A 25,530-nucleotide genomic window follows, 5' to 3' on the forward strand; every position below is an offset into this window, starting at 1 on the left:
TCTGCTAGAGCAAAGACCTTTGGCAATGGAAAGGATTTTCACCTCAGCTACACCAAATCAGCTCATTTGTGAACTAAGCATCTTCATCTCAAGCTCAATATGTCTCAACCTTCCCCGACAACAATTGATCAAGAAAACATATGGCAAAAAGAGAGATCTAGTCAAGAGTCCTAGACTTCAACAAGAGGATTCTAAGAAGAAAGTTATTTGGAGATACTTCATCCATATTCACACTGATGTTAAAATGTTCCTTTGCTTAGCAAAGCATAGAGAGGGCCCCTCTAAACAGGTATTGTGTAACTTTAAACTGTTGGTTAAGTAAGGTGGGTGCATGTGTGTGCACGCACACGTGCAAGTGTGAGTAAAACTGAATATTTACTCTCTTAAATATTAGATTTATCAGTAGTATGTATGAACTTAAGCTCTCCTATCTAAGTTCTCTCCGTGGGGCTTCCCTGGTGGCGCAGTGGTTGAGGGTCCGCCTGCCGATGCAGGGGACACGGGTTCGTGCCCCGGTCTGGGAGGATCCCACATGCCGCGGAGCGGCTGGGCCCGTGAGCCATGGCCGCTGGGCCTGCACGTCTGGAGCCTGTGCTCCACAACGGGAGAGGCCACAACAGTGAGAGGCCCGTGTACCACAAAAAAAATAAATAAATAAATAAGTTCTCTCCGTTATAAAACAATTTCTCTTTTATCCCACATAATCACTTACTTTGTCTCTTTGGTTGCCCATTTGCTTTAACCCTCTATGATTTCCTTCTCTGGCTCTGGCTTTTTGTTCAATTTATACATAATTTGTTCATAGCCTGATGTACTTTCAGTAAATATACCTCCTCAACATAGCATCTCCCACCCTCATTGTTACTGGCAGTTATTAGCCCCGTAGGAAATCTCGTTAGATAAAAGAAGTCTCCCTCATTTTTCTACCTACCTCCAAAGCCTTCAAAAATTTTATCTGTCGAAATAGATATCGATATACAATCTTTCCATCATTATTTATATTAGATAGATGGAAAGGTAGTTAGGTCATTAGGTAGGTAGGAAGATAGATGGATAAAATCACATATATATAATACAAATAAAAATATATTTCATATTTGTATAATATGTGTGTTGGACATTTTTGTAATTTTTGTATTGAGAATTTATCAAGAACTAGAAGAACAGATCAATAAAGGGATTCAGATATAACCTGAACTCAGCATACTATACTCTTCGAATGTTCGCCTCAGCCCGGTGAAGACATAGGCAAATGATAATGGCTCCGAAGGACTCATTAGTGTTTATGCTGGCAATGCACTTTTAAGAAAAGTAGTCAGAGTTTATCATTGACTGTTTATCATGCTAATCCACAAAGACCAATTGGAATTACTATTGCTCTAAGCACTATCATCATGAGTGTTGCTGCCTAACATTCTGCCAAAAGGAAGAAATTTTAAAAGGGGAAGGAAAGAGTAATGAGCTAGGTTAAGAATGTGAAATAAATGAATAATTAAATAAACTTTTACTTGATAGTGTGAAAGCTACAAATACAGAATAGAGGGAGAAAAAACATCACTATCCTATTTTTCTGTTCTCCCCTTCAGTAAATCGGTACTTTAACAAGGAAAGAAATAAGTCGACAGCGGCCAATAAATCAATAGTCTAAGAAGACTCAAGTAAAGGCTTTTTTGAACTTTTAACATTGCTAATTACCTATAAAGTACCTAAAATACTACAGGATTTTTCTTTCCTTCATTCCTTATTATATTTTTAACATTTTCTACATTAAATTTTCTAAGTCTAAACTGATGATATTACTTACTCTCAATTCTTGTTCTGTGCCTATAACCAGAATATACTGTTATGAGTTGATCTCATCCATCTCGGTGGCTTTAAATGCTATCTATATACTGATGAATCCAAAATTTATATCACCAGCCCCTACTATTCCTTGGGGCACCAGTGATATACATTGACAAATGTTTATTACTTATTCAGCATCTGTATTTAGATGTTGAACAGGCACCACAAACAATGCCCTGAACTGAACTGTTGATTTTACCTCTCACACTTGCTCTATTTTCAGTGTTCCTTATATCAGCAAGTGTCATCACTATATCCCTAAGACCAAAATTTTTTACTCTCACACAGCAAATCCAGTTCACAGCAAATCCAATTGAGCCTATCCATTCTACATTTAAAATGTATCCCCCTCAATAGCTACTCCCCTAGTTCAATTCCTGACCTCCTAACTGGTCTCCTTGCTTTTACTCTTTCCCCCTCTACAGTCTGTTCTCTAGACAGCATCCACAGGGATCTTTTTAAAATTCAAGTCTGATTATACACTTCCCAGATAGTAGAACTACATTGGCTTCCCATCACATTCAAACTCAAAGTTAGAAACCTTACAGTGGGCCCCAGAGACCTATATGATCTGGTCCCCGGACACCTCTCCAGTTTACTTTCTATCCCTCATACTCACTGTGCCCCAGTCATACTGGCCTCTGCTTTTCCTTGGACACATACGTGCTTCTACCTCAGGACTTTTGCCTCTGTGGTTTCTACTGCCTGGACATTCTTTTTCCAGTATCAGCATGGTTCATTCAATCTATTCTGGTTTTGCAAATGTCACTCCTTCACAGAGGCCTTTCCTGACCACCCCATCTATAACAGGGCTTAGAACCAGCTTTTAGTTTTATTGATCTTTGCTATCGTTTCCTTCATTTCTTTTTCATTTATTTCTGTTCTGATCTTTATGATTTCTTTCCTTCTGCTAATTTTGAGGGTTTTTTATTCTTCTTTCTCTAATTGCTTTAGGTGCAAGGTTAGGTTATTTGAGATATTTCCTGTTTCTTAAGGTAGGATTGTATTGCTATAAACTTCCCTCTTAGAACTGCTTTTGCTGCATCACATATGTTTTGGGTCGTCATGTCTCCATTGTCATTTGTTTCTAGGTATTTTTTGATTTCCTCTTTGATTACTTAAGTGATCACTTCGTTATTAAGTAGTGTATTGTTTAGCCCCCATATATTTGTATTTTTTACAGATCTTTGTCTGTAATTGATATCTAGTCTCATAGCGTTGTGGTCGGAAAAGATAGTTGATACGATTTCAATTTTCTTAAATTTACCAAGGCTTGATTTGTGACCCACGATATGATATATCCTGGAGAATGTTTCATGAGCATTTGAGAAGAATGTGTATTCTGTTGTTTCTGGATGGAATGTCCTATAAATATCAATTAAGTCCATCTTATTTAATGTATCATTTAAAGCTGGTGTTTCCTTGTTTATTTTCATTTTGGATGATCTGTCCGTTGGTGAAAGTGGGGTGTTAAAATCCCCTACTATGATTGTGTTACTGTCGATTTCCCCTTTTATAGCTGTTAGTATTTGCCTTATGTATTGAGGTGCTCCTATGTTGGGTGTATAAATATTTACAATTGCTATATCTTCTTTGATTGACCCCTTGATCATTATGTAGTGTCCTTCTTTGTCTCTTGTAATAGTCTTTATTTTAAAGTCTATTTTGTCTGATATGAGAATTGCTACTTCAGCTTTCTTTTGATTTCCACTTGCATGGAATATCTTTTTCCATCCCCTCACTTTCAGTCTGTGTGTTCCCTAGGTCTGAAGTGGGTCTCTTGTAGACAGGATATATACAGGTCTTGTTTTTGTTTCCATTCAGCCAGTCTGTGTCTTTTTGTGGGAGCATTTAATCCATTTACATTTAAGGTAGTTATCGATATGTATGTTCCTATTCCCATTTCCTTAACTGTTTTGGGTTTGTTATTGTAGATCTTTTCCTTCTCTTGTGTTTCTTGCCTAGAGAAGTTCCTTTAGCATTTGTTGTAAAACTGGTCTGGTGGTGCTGAACTCTCTCAGCTTTTGCTTGTCGGTAAAGGTTTTAATTTCTCCATCAAATCTGATTGAGATCCTTGCTGGGTAGAGTAATCTTGGTTGCAGGTTTTTCTCCTTCATCACTTTAAATATGTCTTGCCAGTCCCTTCTGGCTTGCAGAGTTTCTGCTGAAAGATCAGCTGTTAACCTTATGGGGATTCCCTTGTGTGTTATTTACTGTTTTTCCCTTGCTGCTTTTAAGATGTGTTCTTTGTATTTAATTTTTGACAGTTTGATTAATATGTGTCTTGGCGTGTTTCTCCTTGGATTTATCCTGTATGGAACTCTCTGTGCTTCCTGGACTTGATTATTTCCTTTCCCATATTAGGGAAGTTTTCAACTATAATCTCTTCAAATATTTTGTCAGTCCCTTTCTTTTTCTCTTCTTCTTCTGGAACCCCTATAATTCGAATGTTGGTGTGTTTAATGTTGTCCCAGAGGTCTGTGAGACTGTCCTCAGTTCTTTTCATTCTTTTTTCTTTATTCTGCTCTGCAGTAGTTATTTCCACTATTTTATCTTCCAGGTCACTTATCCATTCTTCTGCCTCAGTTATTCTGCTATTGATCCCTTCTAGAGTATTTTTAATTTCATTTATTGTGTTGTTCATCATTGTTTGTTTCCTCTTTAGTTCTTCTAGGTCCTTGTTAAATGTTTCTTGCCTTTTCTCTATTCTATTTCCAAGATTTTGGATCATCTTTACTATCATTATTCTGAATTCTTTTTCAGGTAGACTGCCTATTTCCTCTTCATTTGTTAGGTCTGGTGGGTTTTTACCTTGCTCCTTCATCTGCTGTGTGTTTTTATGTCTTCTCGTTTTGCTTACCTTACTGTGTTTGGGGTCTCCTTTTCACAGGCTGCTGGTTCGTAGTTCCCGTTGTTTTTGGTGTCTGTCCCCAGTGGTGGTTCAGTGGGTTGTGTAGGCTTCCTGGTGGAGGGGAGTAGTGCTTGTGTTCTGGTGGATAAGGCTGGATCTTGTCTTTCTGGTGGGCAGGTCCATGTCTGGTGGTGTGTTTTGGGGTGTCTGTGGACTTATTATGATTTTAGGCAGCCTCTCTGCTAATGGATGGCGTTGTGTTCCTGTCTTGCTAGTTGTTTGGCATGGGGTGTCCAGCACTGTAGCTTGCTGGTCGTTGAGTGAAGCTGGGTCTTGGTGTTGCGATGGAGATCTCTGGGTGATTTTCGCCGTTTGATATTACGTGGAGCTGGGAGGTCTCTTGTGGACCAGTGTCCTGAAGTTGGCTCTCCCACCTCAGAGGCACAGCACTGACTCCTGGCTTTTCCCTTGCTTAATTGATACAGGAAGTCTAGAGGAGGCTTGAGTATGAGGAGTGCTTTTTTCTCCAGAGGAGAAAAAGCTCTGGTAAAGTCTTTTCCTCCTGAAGGAAATCTTTATTATTGAGAAAGCTCTGGGTGAATTTCACAGTGATTGCTCTTGTAGGCCCCTTAGCAGAGCCAGGACGGGTCTTCTTCAACTCTTCAACATGAGAGCATGGTGGGATTCCTAGAGGTTAAAACCCATGAAAGTCAGGGGGATCCTTAAGACTGAAGCTCCCATGAGTTTCTCACTCTCTTGCTAGCCCATACTTAGCCTCCAGCAATTCATCAAAATTGCCATTTAAGTGTTCCTACTGATGCTGAAAGCTCAGCCTCTGCACACTAGTGTCGAATCAAACCTCAGAGACAGAGTTTTGGTGAAGGAGAAAAGAATAGCTTTATTTCTTTGCCAGGCAAAGGGGGACACAGTGGGCTTGTGCCTCTCAAAAATTATGTGTCCCAACCTGGGAGGATTTGATAAGGAATTTTATAGCAACAGTTCAAGGGTGGGTTGCTGATAAGATTAGGGCATATCCAGGGCCTCCATTCCTCTAATCTGGTCTCAGGTAATCTTGTAGTGAAACCAAGCAGGACCCTGTGAAGCTCCTGGGTATGGAAGCTTTTCTGTTCCCCTGTTTCTTGACTCCATCCTCTATGACCTTCCCTGAGTTCCAAAGGGCAGATTAGAACAGTTGCTAATCAGGGAAGGGAAGGGATGAAAAGACAAGGGCCGGGTGGCCAGAAAACAATAGTGCAGCCTTGGGGCAGAATCCTGGTTCTACCTCAAGGGATAAACATAACAATGTCTTTAAGCTCTTTAAGCTGTCACCATTCTTCATACCAGAGAAAGACCACCTGAGGCTACATTAAAGCAACCCAATCCTTTGTATCTGCTTCTCATACTCTAAAAACCCTAGCTAGGTGAGAACTGTTTGCATACAGAGAAACTGGGATTCAGGAGAATATTTCTTCAAGACCCAAATGCCAAAATTCATGCAATCAGCACTTACTACTTTATCTTGGCTTTCTGCCCTTCCTTCTTCCATTTTTCCTCTTGCTTCTTCCATATGGTCAGAAGGGCTGGCATTTCTAGATGTGACCTGATCCTCATTGGGTGTTTCTGTCTTGGTTAAATGCCATCAATATCTTCAATCATTATTCTCCAAATTAGAGAAATTTCTTCATTATTTCCTAAAACCCCACCCCAAATTTGTCACTGAGCTCTTTTGTTACAGTCTGACTGCATTTTTGGTGTTTGACCACTGACAGTTTTCAAGCCCCATCTTTTCCTACCTCTTGCCCCACAGCTAAGAAAGCCAATAAGAAAGTCTTCACTCACCTTCCCTTGGCACCAGCAGGAATTGAACTATGCAAACACAGTCCACACAGGAACACTTACTCTAGCCTCCTTACCCTCTAACCAAAGTAAAAACAGAAGTCCCTCCCTTTGCTCAAGTTTTTGTGCCTGGCCTACTATCATATGAGCATTATTATATATATATAATGGTATATATACCATTATATGAGCAATAAAGCTTTTCATAACTTCTTGGCACATGTGTGATATCATCAATCTAGACATATTAACAAATTTTGTTAGAGGTAGAGATAGGTAACCACAAAATACCTCTGCTTTTGAACTTTTCAAATTCTTCCTTGTATCATCTGATATCTCCTCTTGACTCTTTTAAAGCAAAACACTTCAATGCACCAATTCCTCTACTCCCATTATCTCTTGAATATAATTCAGAAATACTTTCACTCCCACCTCCCCACAGAACCTCTTCTTGAGAAGTTCAGCAAAGATCTCATTGTTATTTAATCCAAAGGTCAATTTTTAGACTTCTTGCTTGAATTACCAGCAGTGTTTCGTTCAGTTGATTACTCTTTCCACTTTGAAAAAATTTCTTCTGGCTTTTAAGAAAACTGTAATCGCTAAGTTTCCTCCTTACTCACTGGTGCTTTTTTTCAGTCTCTAATTTGTTCCTCCTCTTCTACCTATTGTCTTATTGTTGGAATGCTCCAAATATCTGTCCTTAGACCTCTTCTCTTCTCTGTCAAGACTACTCCCTTAGTAATCTCATCTATGAACTGAGAACTGCCAAGTTTCTATCTCAAGTTTTGACCTCTCAAACTCCAAAATTATAGGATTCAATTTCCTACTCAACATCTCTACTTAGATGCCTTAATATCCATTTCAAGTTTACCCATGTCAAAATTAGACCCCTGATATTCTTCCCCCCAAGTTTCTCCACCTGAAGTTTGTCTCATCTCATTTAATAACCACTCCATCTTTCCCTGAACACACCCTTATGTCCTCCTTATTGCTCATACCTCACTTCCAATTGTCAGAAACTTCAGTTGTCTCTATCTTCAGAACATTTGAAGAAACTGATACATTCTCATTATCTCCACCGCCATCACAGGTCCAAAGTGTCACTATATGAAAATCGGTTATTGCAATATTCTTCTAACTAGTCTTTCTCTTTCTACCATTGATCCCCACCCCCACCATCAAGTCTATCAAAACAGCAGTCAAGAGTTATCCAATTAAGACATAAAGCACAATGTGTCTCTCCATTTCTCAAAACCTTTCAATGGTATTCCATCACAGCCAAGGGCAAAAGCCAAAGTTCTTACAAGAAACTACAAAATTCTAAATAGTCTGGCATCCCACTGTCCATCTGATGTAACACCCTACTCCTCTCCCCATTGCTTCCTTCATCCCAGCCACACTGACAGGCCTTGCTGTTTCTAGCACACTTCCATTCTTTGATATTTTGTTGGTATTACCCTCTGTCTGGAATGACTTTCCCCAGATAACTGAGTGGCTTGAAACTTCACCTCCTTCATATTTATCTAAAATATTACTTTATCAGTAAAACCATCCCAAATCACCTTATTTAACCTCTCTTTCCACCTGGCACTTCATGTCCTCCTTCATTGCTTTTTTCTCCATGGCACTTAATATATCTATCTATCTATCTGTATTTATCTATATAATTAATATGTTTATTTTATGTCTTATATCAATAGAATATAACGTCCACAGGAGTAAAAATGTTTTTTCTGTTTTGTTTTTTCTGCATTCACAATACCTAAAAAACAATGCCTGCTTATAATAAGCGCTCTGTAAATATTTATTGAATCACTGAGTCTTCCTTGTCCTTCCAGTTCTCATGCCATTGTCCTGACTTTGACCCTCATTACCTCTTTCTTGGCCTTTTGAAATCATCTTCTAACTTGTCTCTCTGTGTTATGTTCCAAACTCCACAAACCCATTATTTCCTAAAGTAATCTTTCTGAAGCATATCTCTGCTTATACTTTTGTGCTCAAAAGCCTTCACTGACTATCCACTGTCAAAGATAGTTTTTTCCAAATACTGAAGTGCAACAGCATCACTTGATTCATCAAACTATAGATTCCAAGGTCTCATCAAAATCTTTTAAATAAGAATCTTTAGGAGAAGGCCAAGGTACCTAAAAGTTTTAAAATAAAATAAAATGTGAGGCACAACACATTTCAAGGATCATGAACCCAGAAATCCTAGGAATGCCTCCAAGATAATTCAGAAATTTGACCTCAGCCTACCTTTCTAATCTTCTCTTTCTTTCTCTCTTCCACTTTATCTACCCAGTGCAAGTATAGGTAGTTAAGTAATGTGTGGCTTTGGATTATAGGTAGAGATTGTTACATATGGTAAAAGAAGTAAAGTAAGTATAGAAGCTAATTTAAAAATTAAAAAACAGGAAAAGGAAGTTTGTTTTTCTGAGAATAGAAAATCATACATGATCTTTAATATTTATTTTGTCTAACTAATTCACTAACTCTAAAGGGATAATTAGGTGAAAAAAATTTTTTGGTGAAAAAAGCATGTTCTCATTAAAAACTAAGATTATGTTCAATATTGAGGATTGGTTAAAGTCAAATTATTTAAAAAATTTTTTTCTTTAATGAGAGAGTTCTATTATTTGGTATTTAACCATTAAATAGTTAAATTTCAGGTGGTAAAAAACACAAATGACAAGGTATGTCATCAGTTTTTATTCCTTCCATTGTTAAAAATTGGTTAGTAAGGTAAATTTAAAGCTTAATTTTAATATAGGAAAATCTATATATTTCTAAATTTGAAGCTTCCTATAGTAAATATGAGAGCACTTAATAAGAGATTCATAACCAGACAAAATTAGATGATATCAGTAGGCTTACATGTGGGAGATTTAAATTTTTTATTCTACAAGAGAATTATTAAAGTTATAACACAATATTACTATGAAGTATAAAGATAAGATATTCATCATAAAACTCATGGAGGAGCAAAATTTGTCTCCCCAAAATGTCTCTTTGGCATGAGGATTAATTTAGGCTGATTATTTTTGAGAAACAGAAGACCCAAAAGAATTCTTTCTTTTGCCTAAAGAATTTAGATAAAGGGCCTGTTTTGGAACAGAGCTATCACCAGAGATACCTGCAAAGAATATGGTCTAGGTGTAGTGGGGGAAACCTGGCAGGGTCTAAAGATCAGAGCCACTCCGTGTCTCATTGCCTCTGCATGGACCAGCAAACATTTATCAAACATGTACTTTTCCATCTTAATGTCAACTTCCTTCCTCCCCTCTGAAGTCTCAAACCACTACCTGCAACATCCTCTTTTCTCTTTAGCTGAAGATAGTATTTAAGGTGAGGATTTCAGCTATTTAAGCGAGTAACCCAGTTTTCCTGGATCTCTCCCATGTACACAGGTTATTAAACTTAGATTTTTCTCCTGTTAGTCTGTCTCACGTCAATTTAATTCTTAGATGAGCCCAAAGAACTTAGAAGGGTAGAGGAAAATGTCTTTTTCTCTAACAAATTCAAGGCACTTCTAATGAACTGAGTATGTATGATTGCTCTTAGGAAGTCCTGTCTACTTCCCTCCAAACGACATACTACATCACTGCAGGAGACATTTTGCTCCCTCCAGGTGATCTCGGAGAGACAGCAGCAGTGAGCAGTGGCCTGAAGCGATCTTAGTTCCCTGCCCAGGAATTGAACCTGGGTAGCCTGGATGAAAACCAGGAATCCTAGCCACCAGACCAGCAAGGGCCAGATGCTAGAGGCAAATTTTCCTTAGCCCTTGCCCCCACTGAAAATGCATTTCTCAAGGAGGCAAAAACTGTAAAAACAGGTACAAAGTTTATTATTAGAGACATAGCACAACAAGTAGGAGAGCACACACAGAAACAGTTTGTTAAGACAGAAGCAAGGCTGAGATGCACACCCGGAGAGAAAGGGTGTGGGCGTCCCCCCAGTGAGGAGGAGTGCAGTAAAGTGGTGGTTAAATCATTTATATCGGGCAGTCCTTCGGGTCTTTGTTTACCTTTGGCCAATTACCTGATTTCTTTTTCCACATCTGCCCTGCCCTAGGACCCTCCCCAACATGCATGCACAACTTTTTTCCAAGATGGATTCCAGCCCACAGGCTTAGGCGGGGCCTTGGCATCACCTATTCTGGGGTGGTGCCCCCTCCTTTTTGACCCCCAAGGAGCCTTTCTGCACATGTGCAATGTCTCCCTTGCCCCAAGGATGGAAGATATGTTTGATCTTTTATTCAAACAGGGTTTAGCTCCTCTCTGTTCCTGCCATGACTGTTATCGTAAAGTGTCTTCAGGAGACAAAGCCTGGCTACCTACCCTGTTTCTGTTGTTATTTCTATTTCAATGTGCAAACAGGAGGCTGACTGTAAATGCCTAACCTGGAGTCCACCTAACTCCTGTGTCAGGAAATGCAAACGGGAGGCTAGTTGTAAGGGTCTGGCCTAAAGCCCACCTTTTTCCTACCCCAAGCAATGTAAAAAGGAGGCCAGTTGTAAATGCCTAGCCTGGAGCCCATCTATCTCCTGCCTCACATGGGTTCTGCACTTTGCTTCCTGTTGCTTGCAATTTCATCAATTTATGTTTAAATTTTAATTCTATCCTCAAGAGGCCATTTATTTCCCTGTTAGTATTACCTCTATAATCTGGGTACTCTATCAGTACATGAATCACCAGCTCTACTTAGAGTATTCTGGCTTGGCCAATCTGGCTTCCTCTAAGAATGCTTCAGAAAAATCATTTGACTATAATATGCACCCAGTCTTTGCATTTTAACTCGACTGTGTCAGAATCCCTGTGCCCATATATTACGTAACCATAGATAAACAACTCACAAACCATTGAACCAAGATGATTTTATCCACAGGTTAGGCCACCCATTTACATTTCTTTCCTTGGTATTTGAAATTTGAATACTGAGAGAGACTGAGACATTAGTTAGCAAAACAGGGCGTGGGGAGAAGCAGATACAGTAAGTACAGACAAGTGAAAATAAAGTCAGAGAAACCAGGGTGAAGGTCCATAAGATCCAGTCGCTGGGATCCTGGAACTAACCCCATTTTTGACTATCTAAGGCCTAGTTTTTCAGCATTTGCAGATTTTTGTGAGACTGCTGTAACCTCCCCCCTTATTTGAGCAAGCTTGAGTGGATGTCCATTCCTTATCAATCAGAGATCAACCGAATGATCCCAAAGACTCTACAATATCATTTGTTCAATTATCCTGTTGTGTTTGTGTGTATAATTTGTGTGAATTCTTCTGTTTTATATTTTTGTATATTTTGTGTGATTTTCTGTATCTTTCAAAAATAAAATTTATTTTATTTAATTAAATGAGCAGAAATAGTATACAGTACAATCAATGTAATAAATAAATTTTGATGTTTATTTTGTTGTTGTTGCTTTGGGGGTTTTGTTCATTTATTTTCTTGTTTTAAAAAATTTGGTGCTTTTTATTACATATTAAAATATTTTTTAGAAAGCCTGAATTTCTCCTTAACTTGAGAGTATAAGGTTTGTTTTATATGGCAATTCCTCTGTGCTTTACTTGTCTCTTAAGTAATCTACGGCTGGAAACAGACTAACTGCAAAGCCTGCACCACCCTAAACAGGCACCAGGTGATACCTTATAATTGAAAAAACAGTAATTAGAAAAATATTGAAAGTTACTCAATAAGGAAATGCCTTATAATCGAATCCTGAAGTCAAACATCCCCTGATGTCTAAATGCCTTGAGCAGCTTCTCTTAAAAGAAGAATATTCTGAAGCAGATCTTCAGGTAGCATAGGAATTGTCAATTTGACTTGTTTTTAAATTATTATTTCAACATCTTGATTAGAAATACAATCTCACACACAGCAAGTTCATCTAAATAAACCAGTACCAAAGGTAAAATGTAAGGTAATCAAAGTAATTGTCTATATGACATCAAATATTTGGATATTTAAGGTTAGGTATAGAAAACATCTAATTAAATAACCAACGTCACTTTATATTCAGAGTGTTACATGAAAGTATCTCCATGTACACTGAGATTATTAAAAAAAATCACTATAAATGTAATTCTGCTGCCTAGCTCATTTACTCATATGTATATTGTTTCAATCATCAAGTGGTTCTCAATGTGTGGTTCCTGGACCAGCTGAATCAGTATCACCTAGAAACTAGTTCAAAATAAAAATTCTCTGTCTCTACCCCAAACCTAACTGAATTAGGAACTAAGGGGTTAGAGTCCAGAAATCTTTTTTGTTTTGTTTTGTTTTGTTTTTTGGTACGCGGGCCTCTCACTGTTGTGGCCTCTCCCGTTGTGGAGCACAGGCTCCAGACACGCAGGCTCAGCGGCCATGGCTTACGGGCCCAGCCGCTCTGTAGCATGTGGGATCTTCCCAGACCGGGGCACGAACCCATGTCCCTGCATCGGCAGGCGGACTCTCAACCACTGCGCCACCAGGGAAGCCCAGAAATCTTTTTTTTTAACAAGCCTTCCAGAGATTACAATGCAGCCAACATTTGTGAAGCATCGCTCTTGGAGAAAGATTGCTGAATAATGTACATTGTACCAAAATGTAGAAAATCAAATAATTTACAACATAATAAATGGTCAAACTAAAAGATAATATGAAGTCATCTTCTCGCAAAATAGAAGTCATTTATTTGAAGTTCATTTGATGTTTTTAGATTGAATGCTGCTCCAATTACAACTCAAAGGGAGGTCCTTCACATCATAATCTATGTGACTGGCCCCTCCTACAGATGTAGAGATGGCACAGTCCAAATGACAAAACACTGGTCCTGGTGTTAGCAGCACTTCATGAAGTCCATTCTTCGCCTCTCTGTGTGAGGCACAGTATTAAAAAAAAAATCCAAACTGTAGTAAATTATTGTGACATGATGTCAGGTCATCAATTTATTCTTATTTCAGAATTTTAATGTTAAGCCTCTTTCATTTTGAATCCATACACGTTAGTGTTCAACTATTAGGTATGTAGATTGTGTGTGTGTGTGTGTGTGTGTGTGTGTGTGTATGTGTGTGTGTGTGTGTGTGTGTGTAATGTATGCATGTTCCTTATATAAGGATTTACTGACAGTACTTTTCTGTCAAACGTTTGGTAAGATCGAGAAAAAAAAAATCCTTCATGTGACTCTTCCCTCTTTCTGTTCTGGGGATATTTTTAAATAATAATCAACTTAAGAGAGTGGCTATCTGAGTACAACAATCTAGCATTCAACACGAGCCTTGGAATTTCTACATTCTCTCAATAACAGTTTGATGAGGACAGGCTTTGGCTGCAGACTCCAACACTCCATATGTTTGATTTAGAATATTTTCCATGTTGTCACTATTTTTTCACAGATGCACAGATGAAAGGCAAAGTAGATTAAGCTGCCATAAAATACTAAGCTGTATTTTACAACAACCATACAATGACTACCAATGAATCTCTGCTGAAAATTGTCATGGGCAGGCCCTTCCTTTTCAGCTTTCTATTTAAGTAGCACAGAAAGAAAGGGTTGGAAGCAACCCAAAGAAGTCATTCAGCATCTTATCCTGTCTCTAATAAAGTCTGTACTTTGACCTACCCAAAAAGAAAGTTAATTTATTCTTTTGCTTTGAAGTACACAAAAAGAAAAACTTGATAACATTCTAGTTTAGAAGTACTTAATTTGCTTGCATACCTATTGTTTACCTATGCCAGTTATGTACAAAGAAACTTAAGTCATGGTCCTTGCCCTTAAAAAATCGCATAACGGTCCCAAATCATACTTAGCTAAGAATAACAAATGTCAAAGGCATTACACATTAAAGGAGGCTTCACAACATTCCTGTAAGATAGGTGTTATTATTATCCTCATTTTAGAGAAGGGGAAATTGATTTTCCCAAACGTACATAACTGAGTTTGCAGAGTTAACATTTACATACACGTAATCTCATTCTAAAGCCCATTCTTATTCCTCTACCCCACATTTCAACTTAACTGATGCCATTACTCTTCCTGGTTTTCACAGCAGTAAAAATGAGCAGTGAGTTGGGTCTGGACACCAACATGAGGCAGAAATAGTTCTTGAATATGTCTGACTCTCCAAATGTGACTTCTGGAGTCTAAAACATTCACTGAAAATGCGTACAATTATAGAATTCAAACACGATCTAATCCACTCTACCTCCTGAACTCACGGTCTTCATTGCTAATCAACCCCAGTTTAATTAGCTAGATGGGAGGACACCCTTCACAAAGAATGCATATATCAAATCATCATGATGTACACTTTAAATATCTTACCACTTTGTCAACTGTACCTCAATAAAGTTCAAAAGAAAGAGAAATTTAGCCTCAGATTCTTTATTTACAAGATGCTCATGGTGGCCATTACCAGAGCTTCAGAGTTAACATGTGAAATGAAAAGTCTTTGCTATGCTTAGACTAGTCTAAGTCTTATTTCCCCAGGTTTATAGTTAAACTGAGTACACTACAAATCCTTAGTAAGGTATATAGTACCATATAAATATTAAGTTACAAGTCCTGTACAGTTTATTCTCAACCAACCATCTTTTTTGCTTTGTTGTAGAAGAAAATAATAATGATATCACAAAATAAATTCTTCATGAGAATTTCCAATAATGACTCCTCCTCTGAGTCAAGTAACCCTCTTCCTTCCTTGTCTTAGGGGGGATAATTTCAACAGGAGATTAGAGGCAGAATTCAGGCCTCATCAGATTGAGCCACAAGTGGTGGTTTTGAGGATAGAAGTATTGAGTATGTATTACTCTATTTAGAACCTTTAATCAAAAACTCTGTTTATTTGGAGGTGCAAACACATGCAACAGGTGTGAATTTATTCAACAATAATCGAATGTAAGAAATGTCATATTTTGAAGCAAATTACCCTGGCTCACACCCCTCCACAGGTATTTTGCAGACATTCCCCACTGAAATCCTGCCAAATTGCAGAGTAGATTTGCATATAGGAAACTGATCTCCAGCATCCCTTAATCCTCACAATCCAAGGATCTCATTCTTTGCCCAGATCACGCTTATCACCTCTCTCTTCTTTCTGCCTCTAACCTTCTAGTGTCGTGCTGTGCGTTACAGTGGCCATCAGCTCCATATAGATATTAAGCACACAAAATGTGTCCAGTCTGAATTAGGTGTTCTGTAAGCACAGAAAAACAAAAACAAAACTAAACAAAACCAAAAAAACTGCATTTCAAAAACCTCCTATGAGGTCTTCCCTGGTGGCGCAGTGGTTGAGGGTCCGCCTGCCCATGCAGGGGACACGGGTTCGTGCCCCGGTCTGGGAAGATCCCACATGCCGCAGAGCGGCTGGGCCCGTGAGCCATGGCCACTGAGCCTGCACGTCCAGAGCCTGTGCTCCACAACGGGAGAGGCCACAACAGTGAGAGGCCTGTGTATCAAAAAAAAAAAAAAAAAAAAAACCTCCTATGAAAATAAGAGTCTTAAGTATGTCACTAACAATTTTTATTTTGACTACATGTTGAAACAATAATATTTTGGATATATCAAGTTAACTGAAATCTATTATTAAAATTATGTTTACTCTTTCTTTTTACTTTTTTAAAAAGACGGTCACTAAAATATTTAAAACCACATGTGTGGTTCCCATTATATTTCTGTTTGACAGGGCTGCTCTAAGATAATTTCAGCTACATTTGTTGATGGACTTGTACTTGTGAATAATGCCCTGGATTGTTACTTATTTTAGAGTGTTACCCCAAACAAAGAGAATCAATTATCATACATTCTCTCATCCCTAGAAGAACTTAGAAAGGCACAGTTTTGGCTGTCCCAGGAGAGGGAAAGAGAGAAAAACACTTAACTCTCTTGAGGAACTGAGAGAAACACACAGTATTTCTCAGTTAGAAGTATCTCAGAACTTGCAGCACTACTGTGAGACTGAAACATGGATCCAAGGTAAGAAAAATAGTTTCTCCCTGTGTTACAACAAATTATGTGTCATAGCATTACTGTTCCTAGTTACTCTGGGTTTCAGTTTCCGTATCTCAAATATAGAACAGGTCATTAAGCTGTTTCCCATCTAGATCTCCTGTACTCAATGGAAACCATGACTTTCCATGTCTTTAAACAGACAAATAATATGACTGAAGTAAAGAGAACCAGGTTTTAATCTTATAACCACATAGAAAGTTTAACTCTGTATCCTGACACAATTGACCATCCCACATCTAGATATATTGGGTAAGCAGATTATGGCAAAACCAAATTACTAGACCATTGGTCATGACCCAATTATTTTCACCATTCAGAAAAAGTTTCCTTCAGTTTCACTGACATTTTAATCTCCTTCTCATAGAAGAGGGCTCTGCTTTGTACCTGACTCCCTTAGTATCATTTCAGTCAAGTGATTTTTACATCTCTGGTTCTACCTGTGAATTCTGCACCCTCTTGGGTTTCATAAAATGGTATGAAGTTTGTGACTTGGGTGCTGAGAAACACAATGTTCTGATCCGGTGCCCAAGTTAAATAGTATGGAAAATGACTCTTTCCTGAAGATGGATACTTTTGTTTACAACTAAATTTGATGACAATTTTAATTGCCATTAATATAAAGTCAATACTCATTTTTGTAAAACAAATAGAAATGCTTTTCACTGAAATAGAAATGCTTGGAAAAGTCTGATCTTAATTGATATATATGGTCTTCTCACTTATGCCTGAAAAATATGGCAAAATCTAGTATCTTGACTGCATTTCATAAGATCTGGGTAAAGGCTTCGATTTTAATTTATTTTTAGTGCTTAATTTCCCAGAAAACATTACATTTCTAAACTGATATCTCATATTGAAAACTGTACCGAAATTGACATGACTCAGCCACAATTCAACAAAGTAAAATGCTATCCAAAAATTTCCTTCTCAGGAGCTCTACAAAAGATACATGGCTCTCTAATTCAAAAAGACTCATGTACCACAATGTTCATTGCAGTTCTATTTACAGTAGCCAGGACATGGAAGCAAACTAAGTGTCCATCAACAGATGAATGGATAAAGAAGATGTGGCACATATATACAATGGAATATTACTCAGCCATAAAAAGAAACAAAATTGAGTTATTTGTAGCAAGGTGGATGGACCTAGAGTCTGTCATACAGAGTGAAGTAAGTCAGAAAGAGAAAAACAAATACCGTATGCTAACACATATATATGGAATCCAAAACAAAAGGTTCTGAAGAACCTAGGGGCGGGACAGGAATAAAGACACAGATGTAGAGAATGGACTTGAGGACACGGGGAGGGGGAAGGGTAAGCTGGGATGAAGTGAGAGAGTGGCATGGACATATATACACTACCAAATATAAAATAGATAGCTAGTGGGAAGCAGCCTCATAGCACAGAGAGATCAGCTTGGCGCTTTGTGTCCACCTAGAGGGGTGGGATAGGGATGGTGGGAGGGAGATGCAAGAGGGAAGAGATATGGGGATATATGTATACATATAGCTGATTCACTCTGTTATACAGCAGAAACTAACACACAATTGTAAAGCAATTATACTCCAATAAAGATGTTAAAAAAATTAAAAAAAAAAGATATATGGCTCTCCATTAAATTAAATTATTTTTTTTCCCTGGCAAGTGTTTACACTGGCTAGTTCCATTAGCTAGTTTATTTATGTTTTACATATCAACTTTAATATAGATTTAATTCTAATGATGTTCTTTTTTTAGATATTGACATATTTCCATTAAAATACTAAGGTCAGTGGTTATTAATATTTCATAATAAAGAGAAGTAACACAGGAATAGTCTTCAATTCCAGTAGGGAATAATAGAATATTGAAAAAACTCTTCTATCTTGGAGTTATATTAGAGAATACGAGTGATTATACAACGGCCTTCTCCAGATATATTTAAGAATCAGGTGGGTGACTGGGTGGTTTAAGAATAATCTTGAAGAAAAATATTTTAAATCTCTCCTCTATTGCCTTCACATTCCAGAGTTGTGTTTTTAATTTCAGAAATATGAAAAAATATACTGTGCTGTATCCAGACAAAAACCAACTAGCTACACAATATTTTAATCAATTGGGTTGATGAATTGTCCAGTGTTATCTGAAATAAATACAGCAACAGTTTTTATTAAGCTTCTAAATAGACATCTATACTAACTATCTCTACTCCAATATTTACCAGCTCTATCTATTGCTTCTGCCCCTCATCCTCTGGTGAAATTATTCACAATAAGACCACCAAGTCACCAATGTGACTTCTCCTAATGTCAAATACCAATTTCAATTCTGTATTTATTGATGCCATTGACATATGACTGGAGTTTGGCTGCACAAGAGCTGATTAGCAGTACTTGATAAGGGCCTTTCCAGCAAGGCTGAAGAGAGTTTTCCTGGAAGTGTCTTTTCCGATAGACAAAATCTCCTGTTTGCAAGGTGTGATGCTTAAGGTCTTCGTCTTCTGGGGTGCACTGTGAAAAGATTGCTTTACCCAACCATGGTTATTTTTACTTTTATTTATTTATTTTGCGGTACGCGGGCCTCTCACTGTTGTGGCCTCTCTCGTTGTGGAGCGCAGGCTCCAGACGTGCAGGCTCAGCGGCCATGGCTCACGGGCCCAGCCGCTCCACGGCATGTGGGATCTTCCCGGACCGGGGCACGAACCCGTGTCCCCCCATATCGGCAGGTGGACTCCCAACCACTGCGCCACCAGGGAAGCCCCATGGTTATTTTTAATAGAAGCTTAGGCCTTTGCAACATTAGAGTATCTCTCCTTTTATCAGTTGTAGGTCAAAAGAAGCAGGAACCAAGTGCATTGGGAGTCCTGTGACTGTCTCAAAGGGTGAGAGCTGATGAGTCCCAGAAGGGATGGATCTGAGATTTGGAAGGACCAACAGCAATGCTTGTGGCCAAGGTATTGGAGGGCTTCTACAAACTTTTCCAATTGAGTCTTTTTTAAAAAAAAATTAATTAATTAAGTTATTTTTGGCTGTGTTGAGTCTTCGTTGCACTCTTCGTTGTGGTGCACGGGCTTCTCATTGCGGTGGCTTCTCTTGTCGCGGAGCACGGGCTCTAGAGTGTAGGCTCAGTAGATGTGGCGCACAGGCTTAGTTGCTCCTCGGCATGTGGGATCTTCCCGGGCCAGGGTTAGAACCCGTGTCCCCTGCATTGGCAGGTGGATTCTTAACCACTGTGTCACCAGGGAAGTCCCCTGAGTCTTAATAATGCCATTAGTGTGTTTGACTAAAGCAGAGGATTGAGGGTGGTGAGCACAGTGAAAGTGTAAAACCAGCCAAACAGCAGAGACTTGCAGAAGCACCTGGCCAGTAAAATGAGTTCCTTAATCACTGTGAAGTTCAAGAGGAGTTTCCCGGGTAGGGATAATACTTTCCAAAGGGACTTTAGCCACAGAAGAGACAATAGCCTCTCTGAAAGGGAAGGCTTCACTCCAGTGTGAAAATATAAAGACCATGACTAAAACATATTTATACCCATTAGACAGAGGGAGTTGTATAAAATCTATTTGCCAGACTTCAAATTGTCCACTAGACAGTTTAAAGTGTTCCAGGAGCAGTAGGAACAGGCTTCCCTGACTTGTATTTTGGATAAGTAGGACAAGAGGGGTAGGTCATTGTTGTGGCCTTGTTAATGTTTCCCCACCAATATCAATTCAAGAAAGCTATCATTTTGTCCATAAACGAATGGCTTAATGTGTGGATAATGGCGAGGAGCGGGAATTTTAGAGTCTCCAGTAGGCCTGGGTTGTTATTTAGCCTAAACCAGAGCTTTCTCTTTTTGCCAAAACAATTGTCAAGTTTTCAATCTTGTTTTTTTTTGGGGGGTCAATTTTTGGGTCTCTCTGGACAGTTCTTCCAAATTATTATTTGGGGAAATATCCCTTTGGACCATGACAGAGGTTTGGCTGCTCTTGGTCCCCTTAAGGGTAGTATTCCCTGCAGAAATATCAGCAAGGTGATTTCCTCTAGCTTCCTGACAGCCAAGTTCAGAATGCCTTGGAATCTTAATAATCACTAAAGTGGCTGGAAAAGGTATTGCATCTAATCATTCCTGAGCATTGGGGCCATTTTTAATTCTATTTCTACAGAAAGTAAGAAAGCCATGTTGCTTCCACAACATTCTAAAATCATGAACTATTCTGAGGGCATATCTTCTATCAGTATAAATATTGGCAGTTTTTTCCTTGGCCAAAGTACAAGCCTGTGTAAGAGTGTATAATCCAGCCTGTTGAACCAAACTAGCCACAGTGTCAAAAGTATTTATAATAGGATACCCAGTACAACATTTGCCATTGTCACCTTTTAAATAAGAACCATCAGTGAATAATGAGAAGTCAACTTTATCCAATGGAATTTCCTGTAGGTCATTATGAGGAGTCAGGAGGTGGTCCACCAGATTTAAGCAGTTGTGATGGACTTTGTTGGTGACAGAGGTGAGAAAAGTAGCCAGGCTAAGGTTATTAAAATGTAAAATAGGGGACTCCCCTGGTGGCACAGTGGATAAAACTACATGCTCCCAATGCAGCGGGCCCAGGTTCAACCCCAGGCCAGGGAACTAGATCCCACATGCTGCAACTAAGAGTTTGTGTGCCACTACTAAGGAGCCCACGTGCTGCAACTAAGGAGCCTGCCTGCTGCAACTAAGACCTGATGCAACCAAATAAATAAATATTAAAATGTAAAATAGTTATCTGAGGGGCATTTAATACAAAGGATTTCATAGGAGGTGAAGTGGCTGAGAAATGTTGAGTGTCACGAGAATTCCCGAGAGTTTCTACTGCATGAAGCACAAAAATGATTAAAGGGAACAACAATCTTCCCATTGGCCTTAACCAAAAGGGCAGTGGCTGTAATGTCTCTAAGGCATGTGGGGTATCCCTACATTACAGGGCCCAGTGGCTGGCTATAGTACCCTATGGATTGATGGTGGTTCCCATGTTTTTGGGTGTTTACCCAAGGGCATTCCCTTTCTTTTCACATCTAAAAAGGGAAAAGGGAATCTAATAATTGGGATACCCAAGGACAAGTGGGTTCATCAAACTCTCCTTTAAGGCCCTGAAGGCTATGTCATTCAATTCTTCCCATAAAATTGGGTCAGGTTTGTTATTGTTGAGTAAAACATATAGAGGTTTGACCATAAGAGAGATATCTGGAATCCAATTTTGGCAATAACCTACTAGCCTGAGAAAACCTCCCAGTTGGCATTAGTTTTGGGTCTGGGGAAACAGGACACTGTGAAGTCTATCTGGATCTAGGTGTAGCCCTTGTTCTAATATCAGATGGCCTAAACATCAAACCTGGATTTGGGCAAACAGAAATTTTTCTTTTGTGACGTTACATTTTTCTAAGACTAAAAGCTTCATTAGCAAGTGGATGCTGTCTTCCTGTGAGGAAGTTTGAGAAGGAAAGCAAAGCAGCAAAATCATCCGCATATCGCAACAAAGTAGAACCTCTAGGGAACTTTACATCATCCAGGTTAGCCTTCAGGATTTGCAAAAAATAAGGACTCTCAGTATAACCCTGAGGCATTACTGTTTTCTTACCTAGTGAAAGGAAAAAGGCATTGTCTAGCTTCATCAACCGGAATACTAAAGACGGCACTACATAAATCAAGTAAAGAATTTACTTACAGTGGGAATGCATATTAGTAAGATATAAGGGTTAGGAGCAACAGGATGTCGAGGAATAACAGTGTTGTTCATTGCTTAGAGCATGGCCCAACCTCTGGACCTATACGGCCCTCGGCCTGTTAGGAACCGGGCCGCACAGCAGGAGGTGAGCGGAGGACAAGCGAGCGAAGCTTCATCTGTATTTACAGCCTCTCCCCATCGCTCGCAATACCACCTGCACCATCTCCCCATACACACCCCGGTCCGTAGAAAAATTGTCTTCCACGAAACCAGTCCCTGGTGCCAAGAATGTCGAGGACCGCTGGCTTACAGGTCCTGGACAAACCTCCACTCTCAGCCCTTAGGTTTTCTCACTGGTAAAATAGGAGTGTTACGGGGCTAGTACAAGAGATAACGAAGCTTTGAGCCTTGTAATCTTTTATTATAGGCTTTAAGCCTTGAAGGGCTTCATATCTGGAAGGGCTTCTTTACTTATAGAGTATTGATAAATTCTGGGGTTTTGAGGGGTCTCTGAATTTTTATGTGAATTTTGCCAACATCAGTTGGCAATTTTGCCCATAAGGAAAGTGGCAGCTGATTCAATAGTGACAAGTGATCAGTGTTTTCAGAATCTGCTCTAGTACCATCAGAGACTGAACCAAAAAAAGATGTCAAAGGGTCATTTAATTCACCTGGTGGGTTATTTTGATAACTGCTGTCAATTTCTAGAATTATTTCCATTTGGGAAAAAGAAAATCTGGCATACTTCTCTAAGAAGTCTTGGCCTAATAAGTGGATAGGGGTGAAGGAACTAAGGAGAAAATGGTGTGCACCACTCAAAGGGCCTAAACAAAAGGGAATAGGTTCAGAGACTGGAATCACTTGAGGTTTAGTAGAGACCTCCATTATTCAAACTTTTTTATTACTCTGAGACAAGGACATTTTAGAGTAGTGGGGTTGAGCACCGAGAGATTCATCCCTAATCTGAAGAAATGTTTCTCCAAGACAATTAAGAGAGAGGACTGGGAAGGGCCCTTGTACTTCCTTGGGCCACATGGTTGAGAATTGGGAGGACACTGGAAAGGCTGATTGGAGGTCTGGAGGCACCTAAAGCATGTACATTTGTAACAATCTCTCTTCCAATGTCCTGACTCATTGCAATAGTAGCTGAAACTAGGAGGGTTTTGGTTTCCTTCAGGAGCCTTCATTTGTTGGAGTTGAATATTTTGGTGTTTTCCTTGGAGGTAACTCATCTAAAGTACCAGAGAGTTGATTTGCCAGATGAACTAAATCTGGAGTGGACACAGTTTCCCATTTTACACTGGTCCTTTTCACTAGAAGGGAAGGGTCCCAGTTCACCCCATTAACAAAAATAGAGTTAAAAATTATTTGGGTAGATTCAACATCTGAAGGAAGGCCAGAATTTTCTTTAAAAAATAATCTGAAGTCAATTGCAATAATCATGAATAGGTTCATCAGATTTTTGTGTGCAGGCCTGAATTTTGTCCCAATGACCAGGCTTTGGAAAAGCTCCAGAAATTTCTTGATGAAGTCACCCAGCGATCACCCAAACCTGATTGTATAATGTTAGTTCCTCTCAGTTGTAATTCTAGAGACCTCTCAGAGCTTTCCCAATTAGTGGTTTTTATCCAATGCTGAGCCTGGCCTACACGGACAAGCATATGAACTAGCTGATATAAATCAGAGAAACCAAGTGAATAAGTTTGAGTGACTGTGTTAAATTTCTCAGCAAATCTGTGAGAATCCTCAATTACTTTGGGAAAATCTTTGACTATAGCTTGCAGTTCAGCTTTAGTCCAGGGAATACAGTAAGTCCCTGTCTTTGGGAAGTATTCCATAGAAAACAATACTTCCATTTCAAGCCGATTTAGTTATGTGGTCCACTGGCAAAATAGATTTGTATTATATGCGTAGCAAGATATAGTCAAAGGGCCTCACAGGCGAATTCTATCAAACATTTAGAGAAGAGCTAACACCTATCCTTCTCAAACTCTTCCAAAATATAGCAGAGGGAGGAACACTCCCAAACTCGTTCTACGAGGCCATCATCATCCTGATGATACCAAAACCAGACAAAGATGTCACAAAGAAAGAAAACTACATGCCAATATCACTGATAAACATAGATGCAAAAATCCTCAACAAAATACTAGCAAACAGAATCCAACAGCACATTAAAAGAATCATACACCATGATCAAGTGGGGTGTATTCCAGGAATGCAAGAGTTCTTCAATATATGCAAATCAATCAATGTAATACACCATATTAACAAATTGAAGGAGAAAAACCATACAATCATCTCAATGGATGCAGAGAAATCTCTGGACAAAATTCAACACCCATATATGATAAAAACCCTGCAGAAAGTAGGCATAGAGGGAACTTTCCTCAACATAATAAAGACCATATATGACAAACCCACAGCCAACATCATCCTCAAAGGTGAAAAACTGAAACTGTTTCCACTAAGATCAGGAACAAGACAAGGTTGCCCACTCTCACCACTATTATTCAACATAGTTTTGGAAGTTTTAGCCACAGCAATCAGAGAAGAAAAAGGAATAAAAGGAATCCAAATCAGAAAAGAAGAAATAAAGCTGTCACTGTTTGCAGATGACGTGATACTATACATAGAGAATCCCAAAGATACTACCAGAAAACTACTAGAGCTAATCAATGAATTTGGTAAAGTAGCAGGATACAAAATTAATGCACAGAAATCTCTGGCATTCCTATACACTAATGATGAAAAATCTGAAAATGAAATTAAGAAAACACTCCCATTTACCATTGCAACAAAAAGAATAAAATATCTAGGAATAAATCTACCTAAGGAGACAAAAGACCTGTATGCAGAAAATTATAAGACACAGATGAAAGAAATTAAAGATGATACAAATAGATGAAGAGATATACCATGTTCTTGGTTGGAAGAATCAACATTGTGAAAATGACTCTACTACCCAAAGCAATCTACAGATTCAATGCAATCCCTATCAAACTACCACTGGCATTTTTCACAGAACTAGAACAAAAAATTTCACAAGTTGTATGGAAACACAAAAGACTCCGAATAGCCAAAGCAATCTTGAGAATGAAAAATGGAGCTGGAGGAATCAGGCTCCCTGACTATACTACAAAGTATAGGCTCCCAGACTATACTACAAAGCTACAGTAACCAAGACAGTATGGTACTGGCACAAAAACAGAAATATAGATCAATGGAACAGGATAGAAAGCCCAGAGATAAACCCATACACATATGGTCACCTTATCTTTGATAAAGGAGGCAAGAATATACAGTGGAGAAAAGACAGCCTCTTCAATAAGTGGTGCTGGGAAAAC

The sequence above is a fragment of the Tursiops truncatus genome, chromosome 5 (assembly GCF_011762595.2).
Source record: "Tursiops truncatus isolate mTurTru1 chromosome 5, mTurTru1.mat.Y, whole genome shotgun sequence".
Lineage (NCBI taxonomy): Eukaryota > Metazoa > Chordata > Mammalia > Artiodactyla > Delphinidae > Tursiops > Tursiops truncatus.